Source organism: Puma concolor, chromosome B1, assembly GCF_028749965.1.
Source record: "Puma concolor isolate L17-30 chromosome B1, mPumCon1.1.hap2, whole genome shotgun sequence".
NCBI classification, from domain to species: Eukaryota; Metazoa; Chordata; class Mammalia; order Carnivora; family Felidae; genus Puma; species Puma concolor.
Window position 1 is genome coordinate 101,989,499 of NC_141670.1, and position 14,010 is coordinate 102,003,508.

General features: G+C 35.1%; 1 protein-coding gene and 1 long non-coding RNA gene across 2 annotated transcripts in view; both read right to left on the reverse strand.

The window, feature by feature from the left end:
* Positions 1-14,010, reverse strand: part of SPRY1 (sprouty RTK signaling antagonist 1) — a 96,284-nt gene that overhangs the window by 43,594 nt on the left and 38,680 nt on the right. The gene's annotated exons all lie outside the window — the stretch shown is intronic.
* LOC147581780 (uncharacterized) lies at positions 2,958-13,884 on the reverse strand. Its single transcript, XR_015250243.1, has 2 exons — positions 12,037-13,884; positions 2,958-3,491 (listed from the first exon to the last, which is right to left on the reverse strand). It is a non-coding gene; the product is annotated as an uncharacterized LOC147581780 (long non-coding RNA).

Consider the following 14,010-nt stretch of genomic DNA (forward strand, 5'->3'; position numbering starts at 1 on the left):
CACAGCTTTAAAAACAAATATAATATAAAGACAAATTACATATTTAAATTTGGTTAGGATCCAAGAAGAAATTCTATGCTAACTCCTTAGTAATTCCTGTGATGGGAAATAATGATCCAACCCAAGTACTGGCAAAGAGATGATTTTTGCAGAACATTATTTTTAAATAAGCCTGAAGATAGGATCCTTTTTACCATTCAAATTGTCTACATTCATTTACTGTTTAGTTCAGCTCCTCTAAGCATAATTATTCAAAATTCTACTTTGGGAAACAGGAAAACCAATCCAGTCGCTATGGTAATTGTGACTTCCTCAGATATATTTCCCACAGTTCTTTTGTTGCTAATAATTTTTTCCCTCACAGGTAAAATGTCAATTACACTGATTTTAGCAGCCAGTATTTACAAGAGCTGATCTTTTGCAAGAGCGTCTATCTTGTCAGTTGAAAAGTTCAAGGGTATGTTAGCCCTGATATTTGTAGCAATGAAATGTAATGTTTCTGAGCCTTTTTCTTTTCTTCTTTTCAGGTTTGCTATTTTTGTGTTTATTTTCTCATGGTTTCAAAACTTTACCAAATTCCCAAGTCTGCAATTATTTTCCATCACTGCAGTCATTGAAGCATAGTATTGTTTTGTTTGCCGTCCGGAACATCCTCCAGTTCCACGCAGAGGGGAAGAAGAGGAGAAGAAAGGGGGAGCAGGTGCAGAAGTTCTATTCACAAGGGCACTGACCCTCAGCAGGGGCGTGACAGGGCTTTAAAATAGGATTAGACACCCAAACAAGAAAAAGGTCACACTTGACATTTCCACTGGAAATACCAATGCAAATAGAGCTGATCCTAGGAACATTTTTCACACACACACACACACACACACACACACACACACATACACACATACTTTTGGCTCAACAGAAAAATGTAATTTTCAATGAATTAATTCCTTAAAAGCTCAAAAAAGCAACTACTGGAAATGGGACCCAACGATAACAGCAAACATGAGTCAAAAGGCTCACTTGAGAAATTTCTTTTACTTATTTGCTATTTTTAAGGGTTTGTTCTTTGTTTTGTCATGGGAAGAAAAGTAAGGATGGAGTTGATGAGAAAAATGACATAAAGATTTGGAAACTTTGATTACATTACATTAAAATTCATTTATTTTTGGGGCGCCTGGGTGGCGCAGTCGGTTAAGCGTCCGACTTCAGCCAGGTCACGATCTCGCGGTCTGTGAGTTCGAGCCCCGCGTGGGGCTCTGGGCTGATGGCTCAGAGCCTGGAGCCTGTTTCCGATTCTGTTGTCTCCCTCTCTCTCTGCCCCTCCCCCGTTCATGCTCTGTCTCTCTCTGTCCCAAAAATAAAATAAAACGTAAAAAAAAAAATAAAAAAATAAATAAAATTCATTTATTTTTAAAAATTTAGACTCTAATCATATCAACCCCATTCTTACCTGTAAATTGTCCCATTTGTTTCCTGCATAATTGATGATAGATTAATTAATAACATTTTTTCTCTCAATTTTCCATTTGCATATTCAAAAGTAGCTGACCAAAGCACCAATACCAAAGTAAGATTTGGAAGCACCTAGAAGAGGAAATCTGTCTCAAGCTGCTTCAAGATCCACCAATACCTACTGAAGATTTCTAAATTGTTCACCAAAAAGGAAGTTGCCCATTGATCTTGTTGTGTGATTCTGAGAACGCATGAAACTTCCAGTTCCAAAAATGAATGCCTTCATTGGTACAACTGACGCATGTATAGCTATCAACAGTGTCCCCAAAGTAAGTCAGACCAACATAGATTTATTCCTGATACAAGGAATTCTTGGAGGAATAAGTAAATTCCAGGGGCCTATATGTATACAATCACCCAAAGGCAGTCCAAGAGAAATGTATCTGCTGTGTACAGCCATATTTTAACATATTAGATATATATAAAGGGAGGTTCATCTATACACAAATTGTTAAGGCTCTTGAAAGATAAGTCAATTCTATCATAGAGAAAGTAAAACCCTTGAAGTGAAGAGCTTTCCTGACCTGGTACGGTAAGACACGGGGGAAGGGTTGAATCAATGTGTCCAAACTCCACTTTCATTTAATGATCACAGGTTTGAAATTGTCTATCAAATTGAAATGATAAAATTTGTAGCCTTTTATTACTCAAAGTTATATAGAGCTCTCAAATTATCTAACTGGTGTAAGATTACCTGGGTTAAAAACTTTAGTTTCAACCAAAAGCAGAAAAGAAGAAAGAGAGAAAGAAAAGAAAGAAAGAAAACTACCTTCCCATGAGAAAATGTATGATTTCATTAAGTTATCTGAAATTATAAAAATAAATTCAAGGACTCTCATAAATACCTAATTTTACTCCTAGGTATCTAGGGACACCATATCCCAACCTGAGAGAGCTTCTGTAAACTGCTGCTGAAGAAGCACCCACAGTTTTGGCTGAATTTAGCCTGGAAAATGCCTTACCACATTCTCATCTCACAAGTTACATGTAATGATCTAAAATGCCCCTTTAACCTTAATGAAATCCAAGAACCTATTATACAGGAAAACATTTTTTACTAAAGATCAGCTTTAAGGTCATAGTTACAATCAAGATTTTTTTAAACCACATATGATATTCAGAATCTATAGTTATTAACTGTAATGGAGACCATGAAGCAAGTGAGAAACAGACTAGATTAAGCTGAATTTTGGAAAGCTTCTTTGCTGCAATTTTTGGGACTTACTAGTCAAGAGAAAGAATTCGTGTAAATTACCTTTAAAAATATTCTAAGAACAATATCTAATTTTACCTTTGGATGTTTGCCAAAATAATCTCATCTAAGTATTTATGTGGCTATTACCACTGGGATCAATTAAGTGTTTAGCTGAAGACGCAATATTAAACTGAAACGCGAATTGGGAATTCTTGATGATCATATTACATAAAACAGTTAAAGCAAAAATTCATAGTTACAAGAAGATCATTTATTTGTCTTTACTAAGGAGCTATAGGATTTTATGAGAAAATGTAAAATGTGTCTTTAGAGATAAGGTGAGAGGCCAGAAAAAAACAGATCAGATCACTTATTCACCACTCTTAGATTATATGGAAATGGAAAAGAATATTTTTACTTTTATATTTTTTCTAAGTTTATTTATTCATTTTGAGAGAGACAGAATGTGACTGGGGAAGGGCAGAGAGAGGAGAGAGAGAATCCCAAGCATGATCAGCACAGAGTTGGACATAGGGCTTGAACCCACAAATCACGAGATCATGACCTGAGGCTAAACCAAGAATCTGAAACTCAACCAACTAAGTCACCTGGGCACCCCATGAATATTCTTACTTTTAAAGGTAATGTTTGGGGCACCTGGGTGGCTTAGTCAGTTGAGCATCTGACTTCGGCTCAGGTCACATCAAGTCCCACGTTGGGCTTTGCACTGACAGCGAGGGATTTGCTTTGGATCCTCTCTTTCTTTCCCTCCCGTGCTCATGCTCTCTCTCTCTGAAAAACAAATAAACATTTAAAAATTAAAAACAGGGGCGCCTGGGTGGCGCAGTCGGTTGAGCGTCCGACTTCAGCCAGGTCACGATCTCGCGGTCCGTGAGTTCGAAGCCCGGCGTCAGGCTCTGGGCTGATGGCTCGGAGCCTGGAGCCTGTTTCCGATTCTGTGTCTCCCTCTCTCTCTGCCCCTCCCCCGTTCATGCTCTGTCTCTCTCTGTCCCAAAAATAAATAAATGTTGAAAAAAAAAAAATTAAAAAATAAATAAATAAATAAATAAATAAATAAATAAAAATTAAAAACATAAAAAAAGATAATGTTCAATTGCTTTTCTAATTACAAAAGCAATACACGGTGAATTTATAAAATTTGAAAAATGTAAAACTTAAAATCTTAAAATCCATAAATAATCACTGGTTTAGGGCTTTTATTATGCAAATGTATACATAAATGTAAGTATATTAAAAAGGGATTATCATTGTTTCTATAAATCCATGTACTACTTTTCCAGTCCATCTCTAGTTATTTCTTTGGGATCCATTTTTAGAGGAAAAATTGCTGAGTTAAAACACATAAACATTTGTAATCTTGTTACCAAAAGCACAATTACTTTAAAGTGATTATGTATACTCCCAAAATTAATGTATTTATCTTGTTAACATCAAATATTAAATATTTTGTATTTAGATATATAAATGTATAGATACATACATATATATTTTTAAATGTATCATCATTGCTTTAATCTGTATTTCTTTGATTACCAATGAGGTTGAAATTTTTTATTAGTGGAGTAGTCATGGTTCCCATATTGATTTATAAAAATAGTCTTTTTTAATGTTTTTAACTTACTTATGGCAGCAAGGCTTCTTGCAAATATTTTTTCCATTTCATCATTTTACTTATGTTTTTTAAACAAATTTTCTTTTATAATTTATTCTACTGCATTTACTACATTGTTTTATGCTTAGAAAATTCATCTTCATCTCAAAATTTGTTCAATATATATATTTTTCTTCTAGAATTTTTATAGTTTTAATGCATCTAATATGTATTATAATATATAGTAAAAGAATGAAACTCTAATTATTTTTTTTCTCCAAGTTATTGGTCTGGTCTCCCAATCAAATCATCCTTTATCCAAGACTTTATTTTTAAATCATGAATTGTCACTTAAAACATGAGGAAATTTTCTATTCTATAATTGGGTTGTCTATTCTTGTTTTAATTCCATGTTGTTTAATTTCTGTCATTTCTCTTAAGAGATACAGTGTCATTAATCACTCTTTTCAAAAAAAAATAAATCTTGAACATGTTCACATGCTTAAACTTTAGAATAATTTGTTCAAGTTCCTAAAGGCAACCATGTTGGTCTTGTGATAAGGAATGCATTAGCTCTGTAAGTTAATTTGGAAATAATTGCCAACTCTTTCATATTAAATCTTTACATCCAGAAGCAAAGTAAACTTTCATGTTTCTCTAATGCTCTCATGAAGATGTTTATTACTGTTACTGATTAACTCTTTTACCCATTGTATTTTCTTTGTTTTTTGGATTTTTGTTTTTCATTTGGGGTGGGATTTGTTTTGTTTTGTTTTGTTGTTTTGTTGTTGTTGTTGTTTTCTATCAAATAGGAAAACTAATTTGGGGACATTTCTCTTGCAAATTATTCATTATGTATCCATTACCTGGTCACTTTATGGAAATTTCCTGTACTAAATGTTTTAAAGTTGATTTCTTTATATTTCTCCAGATATACATCATCATATATAACAATGAATCTCCTTTTTTGTAAGTTGTACTTCCCATTTCTACTTCAAACAGAATAATACTAAGTAATGACTTATAGAAGCATCCTTGTCTTATTCCTGATTTCGCATCTAGTGTTTCATTGTTAAATTTTACCTTGAATTTTGGTTTGGGATATTAATTCTTTATCATTTAGGATTTCTATAGAATTAGAATGGAAACTTATATAAGACAGCATGTAGTGTTAAGTAATATTCACTCCATGATAGTGTCTAGCTATATCATCTGATTGTTATCAGTTGTCATTATTTAAAATTCCAAATTTTTTATGTAATTGAGGTAACCATATAAAATATGCCTGAAGGATAGATTGGAAGGAGGAAAAGTTAACAACAGAAATCCAATTTCAAGGAAAGACAATGGGGCTCCTAAGCTTAAAGAAACTCACAAAGAAATCTGACTTGATGACTACATTTAATATCAGTCTCCGAGGAAAGGAAATGGTGGTTCTACTGCAAAATGAAACTATTCTTGAATAAAGTATTAGTTCATTTATTTTCTTTCTTCTTTGTCACAAAAGCATTTGAAGATTATGAATATGCCTCATTATATAGCTTTGGTCCTATACCATAGTCATGTCAGTATTTTTGTTTCTTTGGCAAAGTTTTCATTTTCTCTTTGACTTACAAGATAAAGCATTTCATCAATTGCAAAACACTTTTTTGCACATTTCAGAACTCTCAGGTTGAGATGTGTCTGCTAATCAAAAGTATGTTAATTTCACAAAAATGTGGTATTTAATTTCCAGGACAATTGATCATTTTGTTTAATCTTTCATTATCAGTTTTTAGTTTTATGTCATTAAGATCAGACAGTCTAGCCTATTCACTTTCTACATGGAAAGAATTTATTGAGATGTTCTTTATAGAACAAAGTAATCAATTTCTGAAAATATTTCACATATATTTTTTAAAAAAGTATATTCTTCATTTGAATTGTGCAAAGTTCAATAATTAGCTATAAATTCCACTTCTATATTCTAATTTTCTATGTCTATATATTACCTACTTGATTTGTCAAAAGCTGGGAAGAAAGTGTATTATTCCACAATAATTAAGTTTTTGTCCATTGCTCTATGTATTTCTGGTATTTTTTACTTTATATACTGATTTTTATTATAGTACCTATGTAACTCAGTTTTTGAAGATTTATGACTTATTTTTCCAAAGTGTGGGTTGTGCTTTTTATCAGTGTAAAATAACCCAAAACACCCATTTTGATTCTTTATCGTGCTCTATAGTTTTTATACTGTCTATAGATTCTGTCCGGATTCTGACAATATGATGGCTATTAGTCTTATTCATCAGTGTTGTTAAAGAGGTTTCATTTTATTTTGGGTTTCTAAATAGATGTTTTTCTTGGGCATTTAGAAGAAGCTAAGTCAGGTTTAATTTAAAACAAAAGCTGTCCCAGAACAAAAAGACTTACTGAATGCCCACATTCTACAAATCTGTGCTGAGCACTTTACATTTATTGCTCATTTAAACATCACAGTAACTTTATTAGATGGACAGGCCCACTTCTAATATTTGTTGGTGGGGTCCAGAGTATAAACCAAGGGATCTTTCTTTACCACACCCAGCTCTGTCCTATGTCAGAAGCATCTCACATATGCATATGGACACTGAAGCCCCTCATGTCCCAGTTCCATCTATTTCCATCCCCCCCTCTGCCAACCCTTTCCCTTGGTAGCAGCATTATAGCCCCATTGTCTACCCTGAGAAGACAGCCCTGAGAAGGAGTCCTATAATTGCCTGAAGGTAAGCCTTGCTATTTGGGTCCAGAACCCTGAGGTCGAGGGTACCCAGAATATGGGGAGGTATAGGTTCTGGGAGAATGGCCATATCCTGTTGGACCCACAAACTCTCAGCCACATGGGAAATGAGGTCAGAGGAGGGCAGAGCAAGGTCTTCTGAGTGGGGAGGGGCAATGTGCCAAGATAGGACCTGGGTACTTGGGTCTGAGGGTCGTATTAAAGAAGATAGTGACTGGCCCTGGCAAGTGGCAGAGACTGGTCTTGAACCTGTATTTGTCCAAATCTAAGCCCATCCTTTCCATCTTTATCACTTATCTCTAACTTATGTGCATTATAAGGATACAAAGATTTCAAACAATGTGCTATGGTGTTCTGGAAAGGACTTTGAACTTCTTGAAGTAAAAAAAAAAAAAGTTAAAGCACAGAAAACTCCTCAGAATGGTTTGTATTATTTTGCTGAGGAAGAAAACAGAGCTACAGAATCTGCTTTTAACAGTGTTAGACTTTTTTAACCCCATTCAGATGTCCCCCAAGAACATAGATTTTAGGTGGACTCAGAAGTGTCCCATTACCTTCTGTGTCAGAAAACATGGAAAAAAACTGGAAATAACTGCATCAGGGTGCTGTAGTACCATTTACACCTCCTTGTAAATCTCCAGGGTCCTCAAGAGAAGCAGGAATTCCTTGTCCCACATGGCCAATTTCTTACAGCGGGGCGATGGGGGGGGAGGTTTTAAATAGGTTTGCCTACTGCCTCTCACAAGGGAGTTGGCACAGAGCTAAGGGGCTCCGGCAGGACCTTCAGAGCCTGAAAGATGTACCATAATTTTTCTTTTGTGACTAACAGCAGTTCCCTGGTGTGTCACACGGCATTTTACATGTACCATGAATGGTTCATTAACTCATTCCTCATCCTCAAAGCTGTACATAAACTAGATTCCTTCTTTAGCCTGTGCTCACTTAACTTTTCCCCCCCTTTGCTTCAATAAGTCCATTTTTTCTTTCATTTTCATTCAGATTCCTTTAATTTTAAAAAAAAGTCGTTCTACATTTTTGCCATTCTAAAATCACCACAATTTCTTCATTCCCATTATTTAACAAAACCATTTGCCTTTTTTGTAGATCTTCCTTCTCAATTTATTCATGATATTCCTCACTTCTACTAACCTGTACAAAGGCAATGTTAGTCACTAGCAATTGACCTGACCTTTTCATTGCCGTTATCTTTTCCACTCCACCTAACTTATGACCGAAAAACACTTTCTAACACATCAAGTATGTTATAAATTTTAGCTGGAGACAACTGAAGCTTGTGATAGAGGCTGGAAGTAGATTAGCTTAGAGGGTCAGGAGGAATGGATGAGCTCAGGGTGCATGTGCATAAATCAAGCATTCAGTGATGCTGGCAAAGACTAAAATACCAGCTCCAGCAGACCAGCACACCTTTAAGGAGATTCAAAGAGAGGTTAAGGGGATCAGAGAGCATGGAGGAGAGTAAAAATATCAATGAGAGAGCTGCTTTTGTTTATGTCTCCTTACCAGATATACAAATTACTAATGATGAGCAACACTACAAGCAAATCTTTTAATGATGCCTTTTTCTAGCTACCAGTGATGACAGCAGCATTGGCAACCCTCCCGGAATGGCACATGTGTGGGTTCCTCAGTCTGATAGTGAGCAGTGGATATCGCCTACTATCTGATGTAGCAAAACTTTTTTTCAATTTAGGAAATTATCATTTAATCACACGCAGTTTGTTCCATTCTGAATGGTTTAATTTTGCCACTGGTTGATTTAATGGATTCAAGTAACCCCAGGACATCAAAAACCCATGAGAAGGGTTAAAATTGCTTGCTTTTAAAGATCTTCAAAAGCCTCACTTAGAATTTACCTACTTTGAAAATTTAAAACAAAACAAAAAAAAAATGAAAGTTAAGCTTACAAAGTAAATGTATGGAAATCATTTTGATTTCTGCAATTACTTTCATGTGAATTTTTGCATTTAACTATGCATGAATTCCTTAATAAATACTTTTTAATTTAAGAGAATTTAGTAATCATAGATTTGAAGTTTTTCCCTTTTTAAAAACGTCATTATAACCCAAAATAATCTGGGAAAAAAACAACAAATAAAATTGAATTATTTTCTGAAAGATCAATTTACTTCTCTAACATGTTTAACAATTAATGTGACATATTTATGTTAAAATTAATTTATATTGGGCTGAGGATTTTGAATCTTTAAAAATTATTGTTTGGTCACTCTTACTAGAAAGGAACTGTCATTTTCTTCCCCAAATATCATTAGAGTTTAAAGTTCTTGGATTCAGACAGGTTTTTCTCCATTTGAGAAGTGATATTATATTCTTTATCATTTATCTTTAGTGCTACCTGGTTTGTCGTGAATGGTTCATAAGTATTTTTTAAGTCAATAAAATTTAAAAGGGACTTTAAGCTCCCAAACTTTGCGACTTAGAAATATCAGATAAAGAAGCAAAAATAAAACCCCATTTTCCCTATGACCATGTAAATCTAGCTACCCAGTACCACCAAAATATATTTAACATCTTAAATGCCTAACTTATTGTTAAGGCATAATTCAGATACCAAGGGAACATAATGTGTGGCAAAAATAAAGTGTCATTAATATGTACCAATTAAGTTCCTGACCAGCTTGACTTAGTAAAATGACTGATTCTTTTATGTGGGTGATAGAAAGTACAGAGCTGAAGAAAGATATCACGATCAGAGGGGTAATCACAGAGAGATCTTGAACTGGACCTGCTAAAGGATGTCCCAGAACTTCAGAGACCCAGTTCAGTGATGGCAATGAAACTCAAATTTAGAGTGGCATGTGTGAAATTAAATAGTAAGAAATATTGGCAATTATAATAATTTAATAAATGCTTTGCTTATTTCATGATAAAAATAATGTCCAGCTAGTTGGCTGAAGGCAGCCATTTCTATATGATATTTTACCATGCCTTTATTTCTAATTTATCCTTTTACTTTCAATTAATTTTTTCAAATGGATTGTAATTTTCTTCCTACTCAAAAGAACCTACCTTGGCTTTTTATGGTTACATATATAATAATCAGTAAATCTGCTCTGTCGCCTTTATTACCAAGCCTTTGGGCACCTCATAAAGTCAACCTTATCAATAATTTGCTAGTACATCACTTTTTTCAGTGGAAGTATAATTTTATCTTTGCATTTACATGGCATTTACTATTAAAGTCCAAAGTAGACATTGATATGTTAATATGCAGAAAAATCATCTTTCTGGGTATGGCAACAAGAGAATATAGTCTACAGCTTTAACACAGATTTAAACTTTTTATGGCATTGCTATACTAATATACTAATATTAATATAATAAATGTTTGTTGGCTTGGACTCTATGAATACTGTTTTTTTGTTTGCTTATTTGTTTTTGTCTTTTTGTTGCTTTAATGGTGGTTGTCAGGAACAGCATATATATCTTGCTCACTACTTTAATGATAGTATAAATTAGGGGAATTTTTTTAGTTTTTTTTTTTTAAGTTTTATTTATTTTTGAGAGAGAGACAGCATGAGCAGGGGAGGGGCAGAGAGACAGTGAAAGAGAGAGAATCCTAAGCAGACTTCACGATACCACCACAGAGCCCGATGCAGGGCTCCAACCCACAAAACCGTGACATCAAGACCTGAGCCAAAACCAAGAGTTGGATGCTTAACCAACTGAGCCACCCAGGTGCCCATTTAGTCTTTTTAAAAGATGATCAACAGAAGAATCTTGGTCTCCTGAATCCTAGAGTCTACTCTTTTTGAAGTTCATATACAAGCTAAATTCCTCTCATAAAGAATTTATTATTCTAGTTATGAAACAATTCCACAATATCCCCATAAAATAAAGAGAAGTATCCTTATTTTAGACAGGAAGAGTTTAAAAGAAAATAAAATGCAATAAGCACTATTACAACCCAGTCTGCTATTGTCTGTAAACCACAATGATAAACACATAGCATTTCCCTTGTTACCCACCCAGAGGCCCTTAAGGAACATTCCAATATTCTTCCCTTTCATCCGTTGCAGTCTGAACAAGTCCCAGAACAGTACCAGAGTTGAGGATCCTCTTATTTGGAAAAAAAAAGTAAAAGAACTCAGAACCATTTTCTGATCCTTTTTAAAAACTCAAATGTTACCATTCAAATCTACCCATTACCCCTCTAGAAAAATACAGAGGTCTGCCTTTGCTAATAGGCAGATGATTGAAACCAAAAGAGATCTACAAACACATGAATGGCATGTTTTCATTTAATTCAATGATGCCTCAAATATCTATCTTTCCTCAGTCATTTCCCACTTTCTCAGGCTCAACCAAGAAACCTCCCAAATGGCAAGTTATCTGGCAAACTGTTCATCTTTTCTGCAAAGAAAATTAACCACAGTCATTGCTCTTTTAAAATCGTGGGAGATATAAGGGCGCCCGAGTGGCTCAGACATTGAACGTTGGACTCTTGATTTCAGCTCAGGTCATGATCCCAAGCCCCACATCGGGCTCCATGCTGGGTGTGAAGCCTGGTTGTGATTCTTTCTCTCTCCCTCTGCCCCTCTCCCCTTCTCACTCTCTGTCTCTCTCTCTCAAATAAAAAAAAAATGGATACACACACACACACACACACACACACACAAACACATATGATATATATACACACAGAGATATGTACCACATCCTCAAAATTATTCATTGGTAAATTTTGCATGTTTCATGTTGATTTTTTGAGAGAAATAACAGGAAAGCACAAATAACAAAAACTGAAAATTGTTTTTCTTTGTGACCTCCCTATACACAATATTTATGAAAACAGTCATTCTTACAGCATAGAAACAAGGCAATTAGGAGGAACCTTAAGGTTGTTCTGGGTCCCTCTAGACATTGGCATGACTATGAAGGTTCCTGCTGCTTTGTCTATAAAATGGAACTGGTAATACTTACTCACTCAGCACTTTACATCTTTAACCTCCTTTGCAGTGAAGGCTGATGTACATATTTCCATACTGTGTAACAAGGATAGTTCCTCTATGGAAAACAGTCACAATAACTTCTTAGGTATAGCCCACCATTACAAATCTTTGAAACAAGAAATGGAACATACCACCTGAAATAAAGCAGAAAGATGGCATTCATTTTAAGCCACCACAACTGGCAGGCCAAGAGTGAAGAAAGAGTATGGTCATTAGCATTAAGAACAGGGGGTGCTTGGGTGGCTCAGTTGGTTAAGCTTCCAACTTCAGCTCAAGGCATGATCTTGTGGTTCATGAGTTCCAGCCCCGTGTCAGCCTCTGTGCCGATAGCTCAGAGCCTGAAGCTTGCTTCAGATTCTGTCCCACTCTTTCTCTGCCCCTCCCCTACTCTCTCTCTCTTTCTTTCTCCCTCATGCATCACACTCTCTCTCTCAAAAAATAAATAAACATTAAAAATTTAAAAAAAAGAATTGCCTATAACAAAAATTTAGGGTTGCATGGGTTGGAAGGTAGGACTGGGGGAAGAGAAGATATTTTCTCCTCAGGTTGAGGGCTAAGAAATTTCAAAATTTTAGATGTTAATAGATGAATAAGCTTCAAAAAAATCTTAATTTTTTTCTATACTTGTATAGCATAGTATTCACCTCTAGAATGAAATTGGAAGTTTCAAAACAAAAATTTCAAACTAAGCCACTCTACAGTTCTAGCAGATATTCCTGGGAATTTGAAATCAAAAGAATTTGAGAACTGTTATGAAGGATTCAAAATCATAAATTCCTTCACTTAATCCAGGAAGCATGTAAAGTCATGGATATTTTCCCTAGTTTTTAAAATTTTAAAAAATGAGTTAGCTTTTAATGATTAAACATATTCCCTATTATATGGTTTATTACACTTGTTACTTAGAATAATTGGGTGCTTCTGGGAAATGGCCCTCTAAGAAATTTAACAGTCCACTTGATTAATATTTAATATAAGACTATACACTCAAGTCAGTTTAATAGTATATTAATATACTTAAACACTATTTACTGAAATCCTGAAGTAATCCCCTATTCTTCTGAAATGCATGGTTATTAAACAGGAGTGAGTTAAATATGTACAAATGAATTTTAAAATATATCACTTGTTTTTAAGTTTACTAAAGAAAAGATATTTTTGCAACCAGGATCCACTGGTCTGCTTTATATAACCCCCAATCTCCCCACCCCCACCTATTCCACCCAAGGCCTGAGCTATACTAAAATTTTGCAAAGCCTTGCATTGTTCTCCCTGACACCAGATCAACCAACACAAAAAAGCAACTGCCAGCTCAAAAGCAATCCGGTGATAGAGCCTGGTGCTATCTAATCAAGGGCAAAAGGTCACTTCCGAACAACTGGGCAATAAAAGATTATTTCTAGGGACAAAACAGAGAGGCCCAGAGGTGGGGGGTAGAAAGTGGGGAGGAGCTGGGAAGGAAGAAGGGCAAAAGGGCTCCCGTCTGTGGGAGGAAGTGCATTGACTCTAGGCAGCAGACGGGAACCATCTGGCTCCTTCCGAGGTCTGTTCTTAAGACAAGAGAGAAAGCCCCTTTAAAGGGGCCAGTGACTCTGGGCTGTGCAATTCAAATTTTTTAATAATATAAAACCAGCTTTCCCAGGCATAGAAAAATCAGAGAGAGAGAGAGAGAGAGAGAGAGAGAAAATAAGTCTTTTCCCAAATAGGAGATAGATCCACAAATGCTAACTGGAGGATGCATTGCTTTTCAGTAAACAAACTCTCTTGATAAGTACTAAGTAGATGATCCAGCAAATAGAGTTTAAGTATTATTTAAAGTTAACCTTAAGGTAAAACACACACAGAGACACACATAATTTTTAAAAGAATATGAAATCCTCTTTTAATGATACAGTGGTACTAACTTCTTCCCTCCTCCTTCTACTTTACCACTCTCCTCCCCACC